The sequence below is a fragment of the Mustela lutreola genome, chromosome 16, assembly GCF_030435805.1.
Source record: "Mustela lutreola isolate mMusLut2 chromosome 16, mMusLut2.pri, whole genome shotgun sequence".
Taxonomy (NCBI): domain Eukaryota; kingdom Metazoa; phylum Chordata; class Mammalia; order Carnivora; family Mustelidae; genus Mustela; species Mustela lutreola.
In genome coordinates this window covers 46,819,658-46,842,096 of record NC_081305.1, presented here as the reverse complement: position 1 = coordinate 46,842,096, position 22,439 = coordinate 46,819,658, and the positions used below count along the sequence as shown (strand labels likewise).

At 45.4% G+C, this 22,439-nt stretch overlaps 1 pseudogene; it reads right to left on the bottom strand.

Moving 5' to 3' along the window:
* Positions 1-18,975: 18,975 nt before the first annotated feature.
* Positions 18,976-19,876, bottom strand: LOC131817638 (vesicle transport protein SFT2A-like; annotated as a pseudogene).
* Between the last annotated feature and the right edge of the window lie 2,563 nt (positions 19,877-22,439).

Sequence of the window (22,439 nt, the reverse complement as noted above, 5' to 3'; positions counted from 1 at the left end):
GCTCAGCAGGGGAGCCTGTTTCCCCCCACCCACTTCTGCCTGCTTCTCTGCCTACTTATAATCTCTGTCTGTCAAATAAATAAATAAAATCTTTTAAAAATTGAATAAAATGTATATGCCAACAGAGGTGTGGGGTGACCAAGCCACTGCACAAGTAGGAAAAACCAGTATTGTCACATCAGATGATATGGTTTTCTAATATAGATCTAGTGCCCAGAATGGCGAAGTGGGTGGTCCTGTGGTTCTGCTGCTCTGGTCAGAACACTCCTAGAATACTGAGCTTTCACTGTGCTGGACACACTTTGCTGGCCCATTGGAAAGGGACAGAAGAGTGTAGGGACTTAAAGATTGTCATTTGGGAGAGGTCTTTTTTGTGAAAAGTTATTAGATGTATTTCAGGACCGGCAGAGAGTAGGACTTGGACTGGTGAGTGCAGCAGACACACTCGGCTCAGGATGAGAAAGAACTGTCACAGCAAAGGAAATTTTCTTGGAAAATTACAAGTTTACTGACAGAGTTCAGGCAGGGGCTAGATGTCTACAAATGTGTCACAGTGATTTTTTGTTGTTGTTTTTGAAGGTTATTAGGGCAGGGCTTGGCTTGGAGCCCAGCTTCCCTGTTAATATCACATTTTATTATGTATTATAAAAACTACCCAGGGTGCCTGGGTGGCTCATTGGGTTAAAGTCTCTACTTTCGGCTCAGATCATGATCCCAAGGTCCTGGGATCAAGCCCCACATCGTGCCCTCTGCTCAGCAGGGAGCCTGCTTCCTCCTCTCTCTCTCTCTGCCTGCCTCTCTGCCTACTTGTGATCTCTGTCAAATAAATAAATAAAATCTTAAAAAACAAACAAAAAACCTACCCTTTGAAATGTGACTTTACCATATGATGCAGGCTGACGTCTGTCTGCTTCCGGTCACTCTGGGTGGTTGTGATTCTCTTATCTAATCTGTGACTTGGACTTCACCCCTTCTGCCAAACCCCATCCCTCTCACTGGCAAGTACTGTGTGGTTAAGTGCATTTGCTGGTTGTGGCCACAAGATGGCAGCGCCGCCCCACTGGTGTTTCCTGAGCACTACTAGGGCTCGGGCAAGTATATGGGGGAGGAGGCTGCGGTGTTAGGGTGAGAGAAAAATGAATGAAAAATGAATTAAACACAAATGAAATGAATAGGTAATTATTTTCCCTCTCAAGCGACAGAGTTGAGGTGAGTTGGAAACTATTGCATTTTAGAAATGGGACATACTTTTTTTGTTTTGTTGTTTGGGGTTTTTTTTGAATTGTGTTATGTTAGTCACCATTAGTTTTTGATGTAGTGTTCCATGATTCATTGTTTGCGTATAACACCCAGTGCTCTATGCAATCCATGCCTTCCTTAATACCCATCACCGGGCTCACCCAACCTCCCACTCCCCTCCCTTTTAAAACTCTCCCTTTGTTTCCCAGAGTCCATAGACTCTCATGGTTCATTTCCCATTCTGATTTCTCCCCCTTCATTTTCCCTTCTCCTAATGTCCTGCATGCTATTCCTTATGTTCCACAAGTAAGTGAAACCTTATGATAATTGACTTTCTCTGTTTGACTTATTTCACTGAGCATAATCTCCAGTCCCATCCAAACTGATGCAAAAATTGGGTATTCATCCTTTCTGCTGGCTGGGTAATATTCCATTGTGTATACGGACCACGTCTTCTTTAGAGAGCACATCGGCGCATATAAGTGGGGAGAGGAGCATAGGGAGAGGGAGAAGCAGAGTTGCTGCTGAGCACAGGTCTTCAGGTAGGGCTTGATTCCAGGACCCTGAGATCTTGACTTGAGCCCAAGGCAGATGCTTAACTGACTGATCCACCCAGGTGCCCCTGGAACATACTTTAGAGAAGTATCTCAAGTTTTCATGTGTTTATAGATCATTTATAGATTGCTTTATAGATTGTTTAAATACAGGACTGATTCCTCTGGTGGGGCCTGAGATGCTGCATTTCAAGTAAGCTTTTGGGTGATGCCGGTTGCTGCTGGTTGGTGGGCCACACTTTGCGTAGCAAAACTTTTAGAGGTCATTTAGGGATTAGGTCTCACTTCACCTGACCTATGGATGAGGAGAAACTGAAGTCCAGAGAGAATATGTAAATGGCCAAATAAAGTCATGATGTCAGTGCATAACTTCTTGCATTTAAACTCAAGCTTCTGCCTCTTAGTCCAGTTCTCACTCCACTGTATTATGTGGCTCCCTTTACTGTTGTCAGTGGCATCTTTTTGGCAGAGGAACCCAGAACCCTGATTTTTGCCACTGTCCCCTTTGGTCTTGGCTCAAGGGATCACTTTGGTTACTCTCTTACTCAAAATCTTCACAAAGGCTCTTGTGTAAATACAAGATCAAATTCAAACGTCTCTGTCTAGTTTTTGTGGCTGTACAACATATGGTCCTAATTTGGCAAGCTTACCTAACTTCCCTGTTTCTTAATCTTATTTTTCTGTCATAGTATTCTCTGCTCCTTCTTATTCCCTAAACATACCGCGTCCAGTCTTCTCTCAGTGGCAGTGCTATTGGCATGGGCTTTGGAGTTCAACACACCTGCTGTTAATCCCAGATCCACCAACGACCTTGACAAGTTATGCTACCTTTCTGAGGATCGGCAACCACTGAAATAACCTCAAGTGGTGGTTGAGAGGAATAAGTAAAATAACATGCAAACACCCCCTCATTCCTGAAATCCCCCTCCAAATTAGCATCTCCAGTGGTGCCTGACTCCTGCTTCCCTGTGCTCGTTTCTTATCATCACTGTTTCCTAAGACTCAACCATTCAAAGGCCTCACCTCTCTCACGAAACCTTTCCTGGCCATTCCTGACCTCGTTGACCCCAACTTTCTATAAATTATTTCACCTAAACATTAGCATTGAGTTATGTACCAGCCCCTCAGGGAGAGGCCTGATGGATATTTGGATTTGTAATAGTTGAGGGACAATTGAGTTGCATCTTTCCATAGGGCCGGCTGACTGTATCACAGCTCGCTTCTCCTTTGTCAAAGTCCTGCCTAGCAGTAGCCCCCCTGCGCCAGTGGCACCAGATCCTGGTAGTTTGTGGATACTTTAGGGATAGTTCTCATCGGGGTCCTTCCTGCCTTGGGATTTGGGTTAAACTGGTGTTCCTGTTTGCATGTTATTGATGGCCCCTCCAAGGGAGGGGATGATGAAATCTCTTCATGGAAACCTCAAGATAATAGCGGTAAGGAAGTTGAGCATAGTATCATTGCTTCAACAACCTGGTGACAGGAGATTGTGTACACTTTCCTATTTCGTGAAATTTACATCAGTATCCTTACTCACTTACTTCAGAAGAGATTAAGGACAAAGACCAAGTGGGAAAGGCCGGTTGTTTAAGGGAGGCCGTGCAGTTCCGACTTCGATTCTGTGAACAGTCTGCTCAGCTGTAGCTGGAAGTGCTCATTTGCGTGTGTTTGTGTATTTATATCACATGATTTATAACTCACTCCCTCAGTGGTACTGAGGAGCTTGCATTAGGCTCATGATTGTAAAATTATATGGTGTGTGCCTTCTGTGCAGCAAAGGTTTCCCTGAAGTCTGGAGAGAAAATAGGCCAGCAGGGCTGGACACTTCACTTAGCATCCTACCCTCTTTTTTTATTGGACAGCAATCTACTCACCCATCACTTTCTCAATCAGGGGATTTTTGGTCTTTCCTTTCCCCTACCATGGGTCCATGCCAAAGTCCAATTATATTTATCTTGTGCCTGGAAATGGCTGTTATTTTAAAAAGAGAGGTCTGAGGAATGGCTTCCTTATTGATTTCCAGTATTCTAATGTTCATTGTCTAAGCTGGTGGTTTCCAGCCCTAGAGTCTGGTTAGAATCACCTGCAGGGCATTTAAAAACCTACCAAAGCCAGTGCCTTATCTCCAGAGAGTCTGACTTGATTGGTCTATGGTGTGGCCCTGGCATTTGTAGTTTTTAAGAGCTTCCAAGTAATTTTATGGAGAAACCTTAGGCACGTGTTCAAAGTTAACATCACCAGTAGTGGGAGATATCAGGGTAGCCAGCCTGATATGATAAACTGAAGAGGCACGGCATCATGTCTGTGTTATTGTTGCCGAAAGTGCATAGCCTAAGTTTAATCATGAGGGTATATTAGATAAGCCCAAACTGAGGGTCATTTCACAGAATAATTGGCCAATACTCTTAAAAAAATGTTAAGTTAATGAAGGTAAAAGAATTTCTCAGAAACTGGCCTAAATTAAAGGAGACTAAGGAGATAAAACTGCCAAATACAATGTTTGATCCTAGACTGGTTCCTAGTCCAGAAAAAGGACCTTAATGGAAAGGCTGATGGAATTTGAACAAGATCTGTAGATTAGTTCATCATATTATCAATGATAATTTATTGATTTTGGTCCTTGCTTATCTACAACATTAATATTTGGGGAAGTTGAATGAAGCATATATGGGAACTTGGACTATTTTGGGAACATTTTTGAAGGTCTGAAAGTATGTCAAAATGACAAGTTAAAGAAAAAAACAAAGAAAAACATTTTCTAGGGAATTAATGAATTTCCAGAGTTGAAAACAATTTCCTTAGGTCTTCTTGCCTAATACTGTCAGAATTAGCTTCCTGACAGTGCTATTTTGTCATGTTTCTGATTTTTTTTCCTTTTTTTTTTTTTTTGAACGATTTTATTTATTTATTTGGCAGACAGAGATCACAAGTAGACAGAGAGGCAGGCAGAGAGAGGAGAGGAAGCAGGCTCCCCGCTGAGCAGAGAGCCCAATGCGGAGCTCAATCCCAGTACCCTGAGATCATGACCTGAGCCGGTACAGAGGCTTTAACCCACTGAGCCACCCAGGCACCCCTGTTTCTGACTTTCTTAAAGCTTCCCAGTTATTCCTATTATCTGTAGGATAAGTTCAGATTCCTTAGGCTGCCATTCAGAGCCCCTGTATCATTCCCCAATCTGCTGCCTTGCTCAGCCTGCAGTTTACTTTCTTTCTTTTCTTTTTCTTTTTAATATTTATTTATCCATTTTAGAGAGAGAGCGCGCATGCATGCATGGCGGGGAGTGACAGAGGGAAAGAGAAACCCAGACACCATGCTGAGCTCAGACCCCACCATGGGGCTCGATCTCATGATCCTGAGATCATGACCTGAGCTGAAACCAAGAGCTGGACACTTAACTAACTGCACTACCCAGGCACCTCAACAGTTTACTTTTGTGTATCTGAGTTTATTCTAATTCTTTCCCTTATTTCTATAATGCCCTTGCCTTCCTGCTCAGCCTCCTGAATTATTGTTCACCTTAAAGCCCATCTCAGACTCTGTCTCTTCACTGAAGCCCTTTGTGAATATCTCTGTTGGAAGAAGTCATCCTTCCCTTCTTTGAATTATAGTAGGTAAGAAGGTGTGGAGTGAAAACATGAGCTTTAGATTAAGAAATATGTGAGTCTGAGTCCTGGTTCCATTTTTAACCAGTTCTTGGAGAGGAGACAAGGGACTTCTTGAAGTTTTGGTTTCTCATTTGTGAAATAGGGATAATAGCATTTACGTCAAAGGGCAATTCTGAGCATTAGATGAAGTCTCAACATAAAGTTTTCCAGCACCTAGGTGGTTTCCTCCTCACTTGGTTTGTAGCTCAGCAGTCTTCAAAGGGATTGTGGTTGCAAAAGCTCTTGTCAAAATTTTCTGCTGGTCTTTAAAAACATATTTGCCTCTAGTCATCACTGAGATGACAGAAACTCCTGAGCTGAATTGAGTGCTTGGGGCTTTAAGGAATTCAACTGAGATTATGTTTTCCTGGAACCAAACTCAGTGAATAAGTGACCTATGGATAGAAGAATGTAACCCAACAGAGGGAGAAGGGAGGGACAATGGGTTTCTAAGCCTGTGATGCCTCCCACACCCTTCCTTTTGCTCTTGGTCAGACAGCATTGAGGAAGTACAACTCCTTACTAAACTTCTTAAGCCATGAGTCCTGCCAAACAGCCCTTACTAATCCATTCTGTGTCCAAGTACAATGTACAGAGGTGAGTCAGGTCCCCTGTGTGGTGAACACTTTCCCCCCTTTTCTGCTCTCTCTACCCGCACAGCTCAGTGCTGCATGCTCTGGTTGGCCGTAGTCCCAGGTCTCTAGTATTAGTCTGAGAAGACAAGTCCTGAGGGGCAGACTGAGAAGGAAGTCAGATGCCAACAGGCATGGAAATAGACAGGTGGAGCTGCCACTGTACAAAGGCCACAAACCCTGGGTGTGTTTTATGACTGTTTCTACATTTAGAATCTCCTCCCCTTTATGACCATTTCAAAAACTCTCCCAACCTCCTGCTTCTTATTACATCGTCTCTCCTTAGTGCATGTCTTTTGTGGCTAGAGAATGGCTGTGCAAATAGTTGACAGTTCAGTAAGAATGACTTTTCATGGGGACTGGGAACCTGACCCTGTTTCTTCCCAAAAGAGATTGAGGTTCATAAAAGCAAGCTTTTATAAGGGATGTGCAATTGTGAGTGTGGTATGAGGGAACAGGTACAACCGTGAAAGGGAAGACAGGAAACAAAATGCTGACCATTGAATCCGGCAAATGGGTTCAGGGAGCAAAAATCATTCTGGAAGGTAGATTTCACTCATGAGACCTCTGAAATCTTAAGATATTCTCCCCCCAGATTAAATTATTTATTTGGGTGGGAGATGAGGTTAAATTATGAGTTGTGGGATGTAGGGTAAATTACTTCTCTGTCAGTTTTTTTAATCTGTTAAAACAGGGATGATAACATTCATGGGATTTTTTGGTCAAGACTGTAGCTTCATAACAGCCCACAGGATGGTGCCAGGCACAGAGTGAGTGCTGAGTGGGTGTGAGCTCTTACAGTTATGGCAATAGGCAAAGACGCCATCCTTGTCACCTGGGTAGGGATGCGCTTTTTAGCCAGGGTCCTGGCAGGGCCGGAGATGAAAATGAAAGGGGAAGTTAATTTCCAAGAGTAGAAGGATTGGGTCACAGTAACTCATGAACAACATTCTGGAAAGTGTCATAATTCAATGATGGGATCCCCAGAGGGTCTGTGGCTTCTGTCACAATTATTGATTCTGGGGGCCTGGGATCACAAGTAGGCAGATCAGAAGATAGAGAGGGGGAAGCAGGCTCCCTGCCCAGCAAGAGAGCCCAACGCAGGGCTCGATCCCAGGACCCTGAGATCATGACCTGAGCCGAAGGCAGAGGCTTAACTCACTGAACCACCCAGGTGCCCCTAGTTATTTTCTTTTTAGCACTTCACCTTGATTTTCAAAATAAAAACATTAAATATCATTACTCCAGGATCTTATAAATATCCCCTCCCGGGCTTGAGGCCAAACCGGAGCACGCAGCACTGAGCTGTGCAGGTGGAAAGTGTAGAAAAGGGAGGAAAGCTGTCAGTGCTCAGGGGACTTGACTCACCTCTCTACATAGCACATGGGCACAGAATGGATTAGTGAGGGCGGCTTGGTTTATAGGGTGCGTTCTGATTGCCTGCTCTTCTCTGTTAACTTTCTCCAAAGCCATTCCTTGCCTTCTCTCCTTCCCACCTCTCCCCACATTGACCCATAGCCCCCATTTTCCAGAAGACTTAGAGGCAGTTAATATGTGACCCCCTAGACAAGAATATCCATCTGGCTGAAACCCTAAAAAATCCATGTGCTGTGGGAGCATGGAGCGGGAAGCTTTCATCTGCCTGCAGGAGCCCTTCAAGGTGTCTGAGAGGGTGTGCCATTTGAGTTTGCTGAGGGCAAGGGCAAGAGAAGAAAGGGTGTGAGAGGCGAAGGAACAGCTTGTGCAAGGGGAGGAAGGAAGAAACAGTAGGTCCCCCCCTTCTTACCCCCTCAGCCTAGAAACACTAGACTCTGTCCTAAGGATTAGCATAAGACTTTGTTCTTCAATCTAAATGGTCCATCACCTCAGTGGATCAAACCCAAATGAATAAATTTCTAGGCATCAAGGAGTTAGGTCAGAGACCTGTTATGGGGCAAGCCAAGACACTTGGGCAACTTGGAATTGTATCAAATAGCTTTGGACTCAGTGCCCGGAGAGAATGTGCTCGTGAAACATTTGTTGTTTAGGGGCATCTTGGTGGCTCTGTTGGTTGAGCAACTGATGCTTGATTTTGACTCAAATAGTGATATCAGGGCTGTGGGATCAAGCCCTGAGTTAGGCTCAGTGCTCAGCACAGAGTCTGCTTGTCCCTCTCCCTCTGCTCAAATAAATAGGTAAATAGAAGTATTTGTTTAAGGTTCAGGTTTTTCTGCTCTTTCCTTCCTGCTTCTTGCAGTACTGGGGTGGGCATCGTCCCCCTGTCCCGTATATGTGCCCAGTATCTTGCAGGATGGGTTTGTTCCTTTTGTTGATGTGTAGCTAGCTCTGAGGCTTTTTTGTTTGTTTGTTTGTTTTGTTTTGTTTCACTAGCAATTAAGGAAATGATAGAGTGACTCCTTTCTCCACTAACAGTCTCATAATGGAGTCACCTAAATCTCATCTTGATTCCTCCACCCTCCAGGGAGCCACACCTTTTCCTGGTCCTCCTAGATTCTGGGGGCCTCAGAGGCCATGCAAAGCCCTATGTGAGGGAAAACAAACACACAACAGAAAACAAAACCCAAGAGTGAGTAAGAACTCTTGCAGTTGCCTCTGTTTACTTAAGGTATGTGTTCCTTTCTCCCTTCCCCCTCTCCACCCTGATATCTGAGGGCCAAGTCCCCATCTCTGGGCACAAAACTAGTTTCCTTGCTGCTCTTATGGTTTGGTTCCACCCACCCAGACAATGGGCCTTTTCTCCCCCTAGAGTCAAAGGCCCTAGTGTTTGGCCCTAGGAGTTCCACTCTGAACTGGTGCCAAGGCTCAAGCTTCCTGTTCTGTTCCTCCCAGGTCATCTGGGAATCTACATGCCTGTGGGTGTGGTATAAAGTCCTGAGTTATGTCCAGAAAAAAGGGAATCCCACACGGTTGTGCTTGGGAGACTCTTCTAGGGCTCTTAGCAGAAGAAGCTGAATTATGGGCCTGGGCCCTGGGCCATGGTGCTGGTGATTAAAGCTGTGACCTCCAACCAGTAGATTTGTTTCTCTAGTCCTTAGTTTTGCCGTGCATGATGAGGAGCTTTGGCCACTAGAGTACAGGCCCCGTGGCTTGAATGCCCGGCCATGCCTTTCTTTTCTTCCCTTGAAGTCCATATCATCCCTTCAGGGCCCAAGGATCCACCATCAGATAAACTAAATTTGACTGATGTCTGGTTGAGAGGCGACATGTTCCCTGGGTGGCTGGCCTGTTAGATTACAGTGGAGTGGTGGGTATTTTTGGCCTGGCCTTATTTTGGGGCTCTTTTTGGCAGCAGGAGGGGTAAGGCTCTCCCAAATTGTGCAAGTCTTGACAAACAGCCCAAAAAGTTTGGAGTCTTGTGAGTAGGGAACTACCAGAGGCTTTCAGTGGGAAGTGACCTGGTCAGATTGTGTTTCAGGACACATGCTCTGGCAGCTGGTTTGTTGCAGCTGTGGGGAGTATGCCAGGGAGTCTGAGATCTGAGCTGGGAGTGCAGGGGCAGGAGAGCCATTTGAAGAACGGGCAGGGCTTGGTGAGTGACCAAAGCGGTGATGGTGGGTGGGGAAAGCTGAGGATGACTTGGAGCTGAGTCTGGTTTGAGCTTTTGGGTGGATGGGGTGCCATTAGCCCTGAGATAAGAATGAGGGATAGGCTGGCCTGGGACTGAGATGCTAAACACAGTTTTGGGTATGTTTGGATGAGATGCTTGTGGACTGTCCAGGTAGAATTGCTATGGGCAGTGGGGAGAAGCTCTAGGAGAAGGATGGGCTGGGGCTAGGAATTGGTGGAGGCAGTGATGGAGAGGAGGGGTTGTGCCCAGCACTTGTCCCTCAGCTCAGCACGGTCACCTCAGCACAAGGCCACAGGTACGCAGGCCTGAGTGCTATTCTTCATCAACCTTTTCTGTTGATCAGAATGGTTTTTCAGGGTTTTGGCAAGATGGATATTCTTTGTCTAGGGGTCACATATTAACTGCCCGTAAGTCTTCTGGAAAATGGGGGCTGTGGGTCGATTAGGGGAGAGGTGGAAAGGAGGGAAGGCAAGGAATGGCTTTGGAGAAAGTTAATAGAGAAGAACAGGCAATCAGAACACACTTTACAAAACACTTGACATTCATCACAAAACATAAAAGCACAATGTAACTTTAAACTTTCATTGAGAGCCTGGTGTTCAGCATCCAGGGGCAGAAGGGAGTGGTGAGACTAGCAGGGCACAGGGAAGAGGTAATTTAGGAGTAGGCTAATAGCAAAGCAGCTAGCTCAAGAAACACTATAGCTTAAAAGTTACCGGGAGTAATTATAATATAAACTAGTACTAGCCAACCAATGTGGTGTGCTTCCTAATTTATAGTACAACTGACAACTAGTAGGACAGCTAGTACCCAGCAAATACCATGTGCTTACTCCCTTCCAGGCAGTGTGCTAAGCATGGTAAATAACTAGATCACTTCATGTGCTCCCTGTAACAGCCCATGTGGTGGGTACTTTTATGAGCCCCATTTCACAGACGTGGGGGCTCAAGTGCAGTCATCTGTCCTGCTGCTAGTACTCAAGAGCCAGGGTCTGAGGCCAGGTCTGGGGACCTCGCCACCTGTGCTCTTAGCCACTCGGTGGCAGGTGGGGCAGTGAGAAGGTAGGACTTCTCTGAGATTCTCAGAGATGGTCCTTGAATCTGTATGAGAATTATCTGGGATGTTTGTAAAAAATTGAGACTGACGGGTCTCACCCTAGACCAACCGAGAACAGAATTTCTCAAATGCTGATAGTTAAAACTACTGGGCCAGAGGGCCCGAGGTCTGGGTTCTGGAAGGCAGTGGAATCTTGGCTTCTTTAGTCACCCGCTGTTTGGTTCTCATTCCTCTGTGAATCAACAATGCAGTCTACACTTGCTTTCTTCCTCTGGGCTGTGTTGGAGGGGTACATTCCATCCCGAGAATGGATGAAATCACACTGACATTTATGATAGGGAGGCATTTGGAGGCAGTGTCCTTTACTCACATTTTCTCTTCACCCTTCATTTGCTTCCCCCCGCCTCAGAGTGGGTTTCACTTCTCTGCCTGTCCCCCGGGGTGGCTTGCCAACTGGATGGCACAGAGGCTCAAGCCACCTTGGTGGGACAGAGGCTCTGGGAGGGCTGGGGAACCAGGGAGGGGCTCAGGGCTCTGTGGAGACTTCGCCACTGCCGGTGGAGCTCCACCTGTGAGACTAGGGACCGTGGAGCCATAGCCTGGGATACTAGGTGGAGACCCCATCATCCATGGCTGTGGGCTCTTCTGAAATGGAGGGTTAATCTCCCTAAGGCTCTAAGCCAGGCAGTGCAGAAAAACAGGAAGAAATGCCAATCCTCATCTCATCCCCTAGTAAGTTTGGAAGGCTGATCCAGTTGCACCCCTACCTTGAGTGAGGATAAGGGGGTTTTATATGGTTCACTTTGGGGGATATTCCCACACCAGCCTCTAGGAGATCCAGAGGGATGGGGAGAGCCCTGGGCTGGGAGTGAGGAGAGCTGGTTCTTAGTAGTCTGTGAGCTAAGTGTTACTTGAGAAAGTCACTCACCTATGCTGGACTTGGTTTTCTTTTCTTTTTCTTTCTTTCTTTTTTTTTTTTTTTTAAGATTTTATTTATTTATTTGACAGAGATCACAAGTAGGCTGAGAGACAGGCAGAGAGTGGGGGGTGGGGTGGGGGAGCAGGCTCCCTGCTGAGCAGAGAGCCTGATGTGGGGCTCAATCCCACGACCCTGGGATCACGACCCAAGCTAAAGGCAGAGGCTTTAACCCACTGAGCCACCCAGGCGCCCCTGGACTTGGTTTTCTTATCTGAAGTTGAATTTGGCTGAGATAATCTCTCTCTCTCTCTCTCTCTCTCTTTTTTTTTTTTTTTTGGCTGAGATAATCTTTTATGTTCCTTCTTTCCCTCAAGTTCTGATTCTGTGATTAGTAGCGGGAAGATGGGGCAGCTGTGGCAGAGCCCTGAATGCTTCTTGTATCTCACATGCCTGTCTTTCCCCAAAGGAGCAGGGTAGAAATTCTATTTGTGTCTCTTCTTGTACAGCTCTGTGTTTATTTCAGTGGCCTGAAGATGTCCACTGTGGGTGTGGTGAGGAGAGTCTGGAGCCAGGAGCACCCCCTCAGCCCCCTGGGGAAGGAGGATCTAGCTGGGGGTTCCCTGCCATTGTGCAGAATTCTCCTGTTTTGGTTTGATATGACTTCCATTCCCGTTCTTCCACCTCCTCCATAACTTTCCCCTGAGCATCACATTCAGTTTCCGGCCTGGGCTATGATTGTTTGGATGACTTTCCTGGCTCTTTCCTGCTTTTGGTTCCCTGAAACAAACAGCAGGAAATTCTTTTCATAGCCATCAGGTGTCCACTTCATGTTTTCCTCTTTCCCCGCAGAACTGGACAGAACACACAGGCCATGGAGAAACATGTGCATGTTCTAGCTGCCAGCATTCACCTGTGCTGAAGCGTGATGGGCTTCTGTTCTCAGTATTTGTCTGGGGGCTCGTGGCGTACTTACATGAGTTGTGTGGTGTCCTAATGGCTTGTGTGTGTCTACCACTTAGTTTAGAGTGGGTACTGTGAATGTGTGCGTCCATGTTTCAATTGCCTGGGTGTGTGCTTGTGGACCACACTGTGGCGTCAAGGTGGTTGATGCTAAGAGGAAGTGATTCAGGAGCTGGTTTGCTCTCTCTGTTTCTGCTTTTTTTTTTCGCAACACACTGGTAAAGTATTGTCAGATTAAAAAGATGTTAGACATTTCCTTAACCTGGTCTGAAATTCACCTTGTTTTATTCTTGGGTCTGTAAACTGTGAGGGTGTGAAGAGATGGAGAATGAAACACTGGACCTTCCTGAGCAATAGATGTTGGTTCTCAGAAATTGGATGTTGATCATGTAGCTATTACCACCTTTGGATCTGTGAGCAGGATCCCAAGAATTGGAGAGCTTTAGTGACAGAGGTATTACATTGTTCTGGAACAATTAGAGACAAGTTGATAAGCAGGAAACCAATCAAGTTTGTGGCTTATTTCTTTTCTTTTTTTTTTTTTTTTTTTTAGGTTTTATTTATTTATTTGACAGACAGAGATCACAAGTAGGCAGAGAGCAGGCAGAGAGAGAAAGGAGGAAGCAGGCTCCCTGCCAAGCAGAGAGCCTGATGCGGGGCTAGATCCCAGGACCCTGGGATCATGACCTGAGCCGAAGGCAGAGGCTTTAACCCACTGAGCCACCCAGACACCCCAAGTTTGTGGCTTATTTCTAACCAATCTTTAAGCATTCCTACCTTTAAGAATAATTTAATTTCACTGATACTGTCACCTACTACCAACTGTCAGGAGCTAAATTTTCAAGGATAAATGAAATTCACTCCCTGTCCTGAGTTAATAGTTGGTCTTTTTTGGGCAAGGCATTTTGGGCTCAATTCCCTTAGTTCCTGACTCTCTCACCAGGAAAGCCTTGAGCGCTCTCAGAACCAGACAGAAGAGGTCGATGCTAGAATGGTGGATGCAGGAGAGGGGGCAGGATCCCAGCTCCCTGCACTGTCTGACTCTCTTTCGGGAGCACAGTGACTGTGGGAGGTAGGAAACTGGGCCCCTTCAGAGACGTTATGTTAGGTAACATGGTGGGGATGGCAACTTGGACTGTCCTTTACCTTGTCTCTCAGCTCCTCTCGACTTGAGACAATGCCCTCAAATGTTCCCAGAGATGGACAATCAGTGTCTGTTTCTTGGGACCCTGGAAGAAAGATTGGTTAGCTATTCCTAAGAACATCAGCAGTGAGGGACACCTGGGTGGCCCAATCAGTTAAGCTTTCCACTCTTGGTTTTGGCTCAGATCGTGATCTCACGGTTGTGAGATTGAACTCCATGCTGAGCTCCACGTTCAGCACAGAGACTGCTTGAGACTCTCTCCCCCTATCCCTCTGCCCCTCCCAGCCTTTCTCTCTTTCTCTCTCTCAAATATAAATAAATAAAATAAATCTAAAAAAAAATATATCATCATCAGTGAGAAGGAAAGGCAGTTTGAGGCCCTGCAGAATTATCTTTAGGGAACTACAGATACTTCACTCCATTCAGACCAGGAGGTTGGCAGTAGGTAAGGGTGGGGTAAAGAGAATGAGGCACAAAAAATGCCCAGACGACTGGTGCCAAGCCTCCTTCTGAGGCTCTCATACTGAGCTCATATCCCTTCTACCCTTGAAGAGCACCAAGTGAACTTGGGTAGTACTTCCCCTATCTGTGGAAAAACCATTTTGCTAAGGCCTCATGATGTCTTTTTATGACTTCTTTGCCTCTTCCATACTGCCTTTGTTCACTTGCACAATATTACTAGGGGTTGGGTGAGTGAAATTTTTCCAGACTCTACATTCTTGGGGTTGGCTCTGGGCCCTGCACATTTCTGCTTCTTCAGGTTGACCCTGAGAGCTTATTCCAGCCTGGGCCCTTTTTTTTCTTTTTTTAAGACTTTATTTATTTATTTGGCGGACAGAGATCACAAGTAGGCAGAGAGGCAGCAGAGAGATCAGAGGAAGCAGCCTCCCTGCGGATCAGAAAGCCCAGTGCAGAGCTTGATCCTGGGACGCTGGGATCATGACCTGAGCCGAAGGCAGAGGCTTTAACCCACTGAGCCACCCAGGTGCCCCCAGCCTAGGTCCTTTTGTAGCTCTTTCGCCAGCCTGGTTGGTCTGTACAAGAGAGATTTCAAGTACTGGGATTTCCGAAATGTCCATGTGCCTTTGGAGTCAGGTAGACCAGACCTGGATTTAACTTCACGCTTTGTTCCTCATTAACTGGGTTACCTTGGCAAGTGACTTAAGGTCTCTTAATACTCAGTTGCTACACTCTTGTCAAATGGGGATGATGCCTACATAATAGTTATTATAATAGTAAAATGCCTTGAGCACCCTACACTTATTAATTCAGCTAACCCTCATACATTTCTAGGAATTAGGTGCTAGTGTAGTTGCCATTTTTCAGATGAAGAAATTGAGGCACAGAGAAGTTAAGTATCAGGACCAAACTAATGCAATGTGTAAGTGGTAGAGCTGGGATTCTGAACTTGGGCAGTTTGACCCTGGAGCCTCTGTCCTTAACTACTGCACTAGATGTATTCACAGCATGTTTACAAGAATTCATTGAGATAAACACTTGAAGCACTGGGTATAGTGCTTGGCCTGTGCCAGGCACTCAGTAAATGGTATCTGTTATCACTGGAGGGGAGAAACCTGCTATCACGTGGGCAGGTGGCAGATGTGACTGTGGGTCTGGGTGATGCAGGAGAGACCGGAGTCCTCCTGCTGACCTGGGCCTTCCACAGTGGCAGGGTTTCTACTAATCTGTCTCTTTCAAACAAGGCTTATTGGCAAAAGGCTTGTCCCTGTAATCCCAAAGTTGCCTGACAGGTCCTGAAAAGAAAACATAAGAGCCGAAACTCGCTGGCCATAGGAAGAGCTCCCTCCCAGCTAGCCAGGGCTCAAAAACCACTTCTCTGACTTGGCTTTTGAGGAACTTGACCTCTCGCTTCCTGATGTCTTAGGCATATAATTAGGGCTTCCAAATAAGCCACCTGTGGAACAGAGAGGGGCTACTGCCTAAATTGGCAGAGGGTGAAGGGTTGGGTTAGTGTCAGGAAGCCAGGGAGACCCAGATGTGGGCTTCCGAGGAGGCGGTATGAAGCTGGCTCTGCTGCCTGGTGGTTTTGCACCTCGGCTGTCTGCCTGGCGCTGGGAATGGCTTGGTCAGCAACCGGTGGTTCTGGTATGCCTACCCCACTCGAGGTGCCAGCTGGGCTTAGAGGCCACAAGGCTTTGGAGTCCCTTAGTGGCTCTGCCACTTTTTTTTTTTTTTTTTTAAATCAGAGAGAGAGAGGGGGAGAGCGAGCACAGGCAGACAGAATGGCAGGCAGAGGCAGAGGGAGAAGCAGGCTACCTGCTGAGCAAGGAGCCCAATGTGGGACTCGATCCCAGGACGCTGGATCATGACCTGAGCCAAAGGCAGTTGCTTAACCAACTGAGCCACCCAGGCGTCCCGGCTCTGCCACTTTTTAGTTGGGTGGCCTTTGCCTTTTATTCATGTTCCCTGACCCTCAGTTTTTTCATTTGTGAGAAAATTGTGAGGATCAAATGAAATAATGTACATGAAGCACCAGAACAGCAACTCACATACTGTAGGTGCTCAGTATCTGCTCTCAGTCATGGGTGGGTGCAGCTGGGGTGGGGGGAATATAAAAGACGATTATTTGCCTTTTAAAAAAAATATTTTATTTATTTATTTGTCAGAGAGAGAGAGGGCACAAGCAGGGGAGTGGCAGGCAGAGGGAGAAGTAGGCTCCCCTTCCCTGATTCTTTGCATTTAAAGAGGTTACAGTCTGGGTGGGGTTAGAGGTAATGAGACAGGTAAACATATAAATCACAACCTCATAGGAATAGCATATAATGTAACACAGGGGCCCAAGTATAACAAACATTAGAGCTTTTGGAGTTCAGATATAGGAGAGCTGCCCTGTACTAGGCTGCTCAGAGAACGCTTCCTGAGCAAGTGAACTGTGCAAATGTGCAGAGGTTAGGAGGGCGGCAAAGGGGAATTCTAGGAAAATATCCGAGAGATCAAGCAGCATAAATTCATGGGAAGGAGAGGAAATCAGTTGAATACCCCTAAAGGATAGAACCATCCTCGACAAAGTTCAGACGAAGGCAGATATTCCAGACAGGACTTTTTTTTTTTTCTTCCAAAGATTTTTTATTTATTTGAGAGAGAACGAGAGAGCACTTGAGCGAGGGCGGGGAGGGGCGGTGGTAGAGAAGCAGACTCTGTGCTGAGCACAGAGCCCAGTGTAGGGCTCGATCACACCATCCTGAGATCATGACCTGAGCTGAAACCAAGAGTCAGACATGCAACCAACTGAGCCACCAAGTGCCCCCCTCCAGACAAGTTTTTTAAAAAAAGAGAAAGGTAAGTTTCAGGCAGAATTTCAGGAGAAACTCCAGGGTCTCAAACCTAAAGTAATTGGTTGGTAGGGCAAAGGAGGTGGCTGCCAGTAAGCACAGGCCAGGCTAAAGTTCAAGAGAGGAGCCTAGAAGGCAGAAAGAGAAAGGAAGTCTCTTCCCCGCCCTCTGAACCAACCCACCCCCCCCCAACCCCACCCTGGTCTGGACCTGCCAGTTTACACACAGTACCACCCAAGTTTTCCTGAAAGGGAGTGAAAACTAAGTCAGTCCAAATCCTTGGTGAGCCAGTTAGGGGCCTGAGGAACTGAATCTATTGTCCAAGGAAGTTCAGACCTCGGCATGTGGTATCCCGGTATCCCATGTGAGAATTCCCAGTTAGGCTCTGGCTATCCTTGCTGGAAGTGTCTGTCTTTGAAAAAAAAATTTTTTGTCTTTTTTTCTTTTCTTATTCCTGTTGTTTGTTCCTATTGAAAAAATTAGTCTTGGCTGAACTAAGTAGAAAAGGTTTGTTCTTACCTAGCCAGTATAACTAACATGGTTGTAAGAACAGCTCTGGAAAACAATGCGGTGGTGCCCTTGCCTTCCCTTTGCCCTTTTGATAACTTTAATAGCATGATTGCATTGCCATTATGCTCTGTTCTTTATCTGAGTATATATTTAACTTCCGCCCCTCCTCTGAAGGCAACTTAATGTTAGAAGCTGTATCTATGTCTGACTTTAAAGTACCTGCCAAAAAACTACTGACAGGGGGGCCTGGGTGGCTCAGTTGGTTAAGTGTCTGCCTTTGGCTCAGGTCATGATCCCAGGGTCCTGGGATTGAACCCCATGTCGAGCCCCACGTTGGGCTCCCTGCTCAGTGGAGAATCTGCTTCTTCTTTTCTCTCTCCCTCTCTCCCTGCTCATGCTTGCTTGCGCTCTCTCTCTTTCAAATAAATAAATATGATCTTTAAAATAAAAAGAAGAAACTACTGACATAGGTACCCAATAAATATTTATTAAGTTGGAGGCTTTTCTGTATGCCTCACAGATTCCAGTAAGGGCTTCATATTTTTCATTCATTCATTCAATCTCTTAATAAGTGTGTAGTCTCCTGAATGCCTACTAGATACTAAGCATTATATTAGGGATATAATGGGAATAAAAATGAAGGGTTTTAGTGGTCCTTAAGGAGCTTTTGGTCTTGTAGGTGAGTCAGATAAACAGGCATTTACAGAGCAGAATGGCAAGTGTGACTGAGGGACAGATGGGTTATTATGGGAACACAGAGGAGGGTCTTATAATTCATTTGAGATGAAGGTGGAGGTGTTGAGATGGGTCAGACAAGGCTTTTTTTTTTTCCTTTTTCTTTTTCAAGAGCAAAATTCTAAAGGAAAAATAAAAATTGAGATACAAGCCTTCTAGGCAGAAGGAATAGCATGTGCAAAGTTCATGGTATGAGGGGTCCTATATTCAAGGAACTGCAAACAGTTGCATATGTTATAACAGGGGCTGCAGAGGGACGGTGGTTAGAAATAAACAGGGAACATTAGGAAGAGCCTGACGTGCTGGGTAAAGAAGTTTGGATTTTATCCTCAGGGTGATGGACAGCTACACCTAGATTTTAGGTGGAGCATTGACATGACCAGATTGGTGTTTGGAGATCACTTTGACTATCAAAGTGGAAAACAGATGGAACCTATGTGTTGGAGGAAGATGAGCTACAATGAGGGCCATTCAGCAAGGGAAGCCCAGGAACAGGATAGGTGAGGTAGGTGATTGCTGCTTCCTGCTTCTCTGGGATGCTCCTTTCCATCCTGAGGGACCAGGTGTCTAGTTTCTGCCATAGCACCTGCTAAACAAGGAGGCAATTCGGAAATGCTTCTTAGATATCTCACTCTTCTTTGTACCAACTGAGCCCCACTCAGTGGCTGACCCTTAGAGGCTCTCAGTGGGCATTGGTTGGCTCCAGCATGACTTGTGCTAGCAGCTACTGGGCACTGATTTGAAGGTAGGGCGGGTACCCTTTCTCCTGTGGTCACAAAGTAGGCGAAATTGCTTTCCAGGTTAGGATTGACCTTGAAGATCTCTTTTGCATGGCCTTTCTCAAGACATTCTCCATCTCGTGATGAATCTTTGTTCCAAAGTGAACAGTGTGTTCCTTTAAGGCAGGAAATGTATTTTTATTCATTTTTATATTCCCAGGACTTACCACAGTGCATTATACACAGTGATAGTAGATATTTGTTTCATGAGTCTGTAATTCCTTGTTTTGGACTTGAAATGTGTTTTATGAAATACATTGTAAATGTTGATTAGGTGCTGATTCCTCCAAAAGCCTTTTACTTATTTATTTATTTTGCCCCTTTTTAAAATCATATTTTGATGTGCATATACTAGAATGTATGTATTTGTGTAAGAATCATTAAGGACCAGAAGCAACAAGATGGAACTCAAAGAGCCTCCGCTTGCATGTGGGTTATATGACAGACTACACCAGGTCATTGACAAGAAACTGCAGTATACAGAATAATAAGGCCTGTCCCCTCTTGTGCCACCAAAGAGCAGCACACAGCGTAAATATGAAACACAGGAGCATAATAATTGTTGCAAGCAGTCTTGTTTCAGACGTTTTCTTCAGTTGCTTCATGGATACCACTGAAAAGCACATCCTGGCTAATGCAGCAGTATTTCCAAGGGTATAAAATGCTACAAAGAGCTTTATAACACCAGGAAGCCACAGCAATCCAGTTTCAAGGATAGAGAAGAAAGTGCCGCACACGAAGCATATGAAAAACCACTCAATATGGTGTTGACTCTAAGGGATGAGGCATCCAGGACCCGTGAGTTCCGTCGTCCTGGCCGCTTAGGACCTGCCACGGCTTGTTCATGGCCCTGCTCCCCCACCACATTGGCAGCCCTTGCTTGCTTGGCCCCTCAAAAGTTTTTAAACCTGTAGCCTAATGGTTAACTAGGCATATCGAGGATTGGAGGAAAGGAACTAGGAGGTGGGTGAAGTTAGCAGGATGGGAAGTAAGTTATTTCTCAGAAATACTTAAAAGCTGAATTGAAACAATTCAGAACAGTCCTAGGCCAAAAGTTGTTAAGTTCGGCGCGCCTGGGTGGCTCAGTGGGTTAAGCCTCTGCCTTGGGCTAGGGTCGTGATCTCAGGGTCCTGGGATCGAGCCCCGCATCGGGCTCTCTGCTCAGCAGGAAGCCTGCCTCCCTCTCTCTCTCTCTGCCTGCCTCTCTGCCTACTTGTGATATCTGTCTGTCAAATAAAAAAAAAAAAAAAAAAAAAAAAGTTGTTAAGTTCTTAGAAAGTCCTACTGAGGAGATTGGGAAGCTCTGGGTTCCCTTTACCACTTACCATTCCACAGTTTGCTTTTGTTTCTCTTCATATACTTTATTTTAATTTTTTAAAGATTTTATTTATTTGAGAGAGAGAGAGAGAGACAGAGACAGAGAGAGCGTTTGTACGAGAGGGCACAAACCAGGGAAAGGTAGAAGCAGACTCCCTAGTGATCAGGGTGGCCTAACATGTGACCCTATTCCAGAACCCCAGGATCATGACCCGAGCCAAAGGCAGATGCTTAACCAACTGAGCCACCTAGGCTTCCCTCTCCTCCTGTATTTTAAACTATAATTAAACTAGATGACTCAGCATGTTTTCCTGATTCTTTGTCTTTCCGTTTCTTTCTTTCTTTTTTTTTCTAAAGATTTCCTTTCCTTTCCTTTTCTTTTCTTTTCTTTTTTTTGACACACAGAGAGAGAAATCACAAGTAGGCAGAGAGGCAGGCAGAGAGAGAGGAGGAAGCAGGCTCCCCACTGAGCAAAGAGGCCAATGCGGGACTCAATCCCAGAACCCTGAGATCATGACCTGAGCCAAAGGCAGAGGCTTAACCCACTGAGCCATACAGGTGCCCTTGTCTGTTTCTTTTCTTCATTAGGAATGCCCTGCTCCATTATGCCATTATCATTATTATTTATTTCCCTCCTGAAATGCTAGACTCTTTCCCTGAAACCCTATGGAAGAAAGAGTCTCTCCCTACCCTGAACATCTCAGCTTTTAGACTCCCTCATGTACTTAATGCTATTACTAGAATTATATATGGATAGAATTATCATTCCTATTCTCACTAGAAGCAAGGGATCTAATTTAGCTATGTGTATTTCATACCACAGGGCCTCGTAAATGTTGAGTGAACCAAATGTTGACAGAACTATATTACTGGCTTAGTGTGATGGTTAATTTTACCTGTCAACTTGACTGGGCCACGGGGTGCCCAGATATTTGGTCAAACATTATTCTGGGTGTTTTTGTATGAGATTAACATTTACACTGGTGGACTGAGTAAAACAAATTGCCCACCCTAATGTGGGTAGACTATCCAATGGGCTGATGGCTTGAATAGAACAAAAAGGTTGACCCTCCTCTGAGTAAGAAAGAATTCCTCCTGGCTGTTTAGGACATCAGCTTATTTCTGCCTTCAGACTTGAACTGAAACATTGGCTCTTCCTGGGTCTGGAGACTACTGGCCTTTGGACAGGAACACCATTGGCTCCCCAGGTCTCTAGTTTGCTGACTTACACTGCAGATTATGGGATTGTCAGCCTCTTTCGTCAAGTGAGCCAATTCCTTATAAATCTCTTTCTTTGTATCTACATGTCTGTCTATCTAATCTCTGTATCTAGATCTATATCCATCCTATTGGTCCTGCTTTTCTGGAGAACTCTGACTAGTATATTTAGGTCCTAGATTTTATTTTATTTTAAATTTTATTTTATTTATTTATTTTAAAAGATTTTATTATGTATTTGAGAGAGCACAGAAGGAGAGTGAGAGGGAGAAGCAGACTCCCTGATGAGCAGCAGAGAGCCCAATGTGGGACTTGATCCCAAGACACTGAGATCATGACCCGAGCCAAAGGCAGATACCCAACTGACTGAGCCACCCAGGTACCCCTAGATCCTGGATTTTAGAAATATTCTGGAGAAAGGAAAAGAGTTTGATCTACCTTTCCTGGAATTGGATTAACATGAGGCCACTTTTTATTTATTTTATTTTTTTATAAATATATAATGTATTATTAGCCCCAGGGGTACAGGACTGTGAATCGCCAGGTTTACACACTTCACAGCACTCACCATAGCACATACCCTCCCCAATATCCACAACCCCATCACCTTCTCCCTACCCCCTTCCCCTGGCCACCCTCAGTTTGTTTTGTGAGATTAAGAGTCTCTTACGTTTTGTCTCCCTCCCGATCCCACCTTGTTTCATTTATTCTTTGGGGTTCCCCCAAACCCCCAACGTTGCATCTCCACTTCCTCATATCAGGGAGATCATATGATAGTTGTCTTTCTCCAATTGACTTATTTTACTAAGCATAATACCCTCTAGTTCCATCCACACGGTCGCAAATGGCAAGATTTCATTTCTTTTGATGGCTG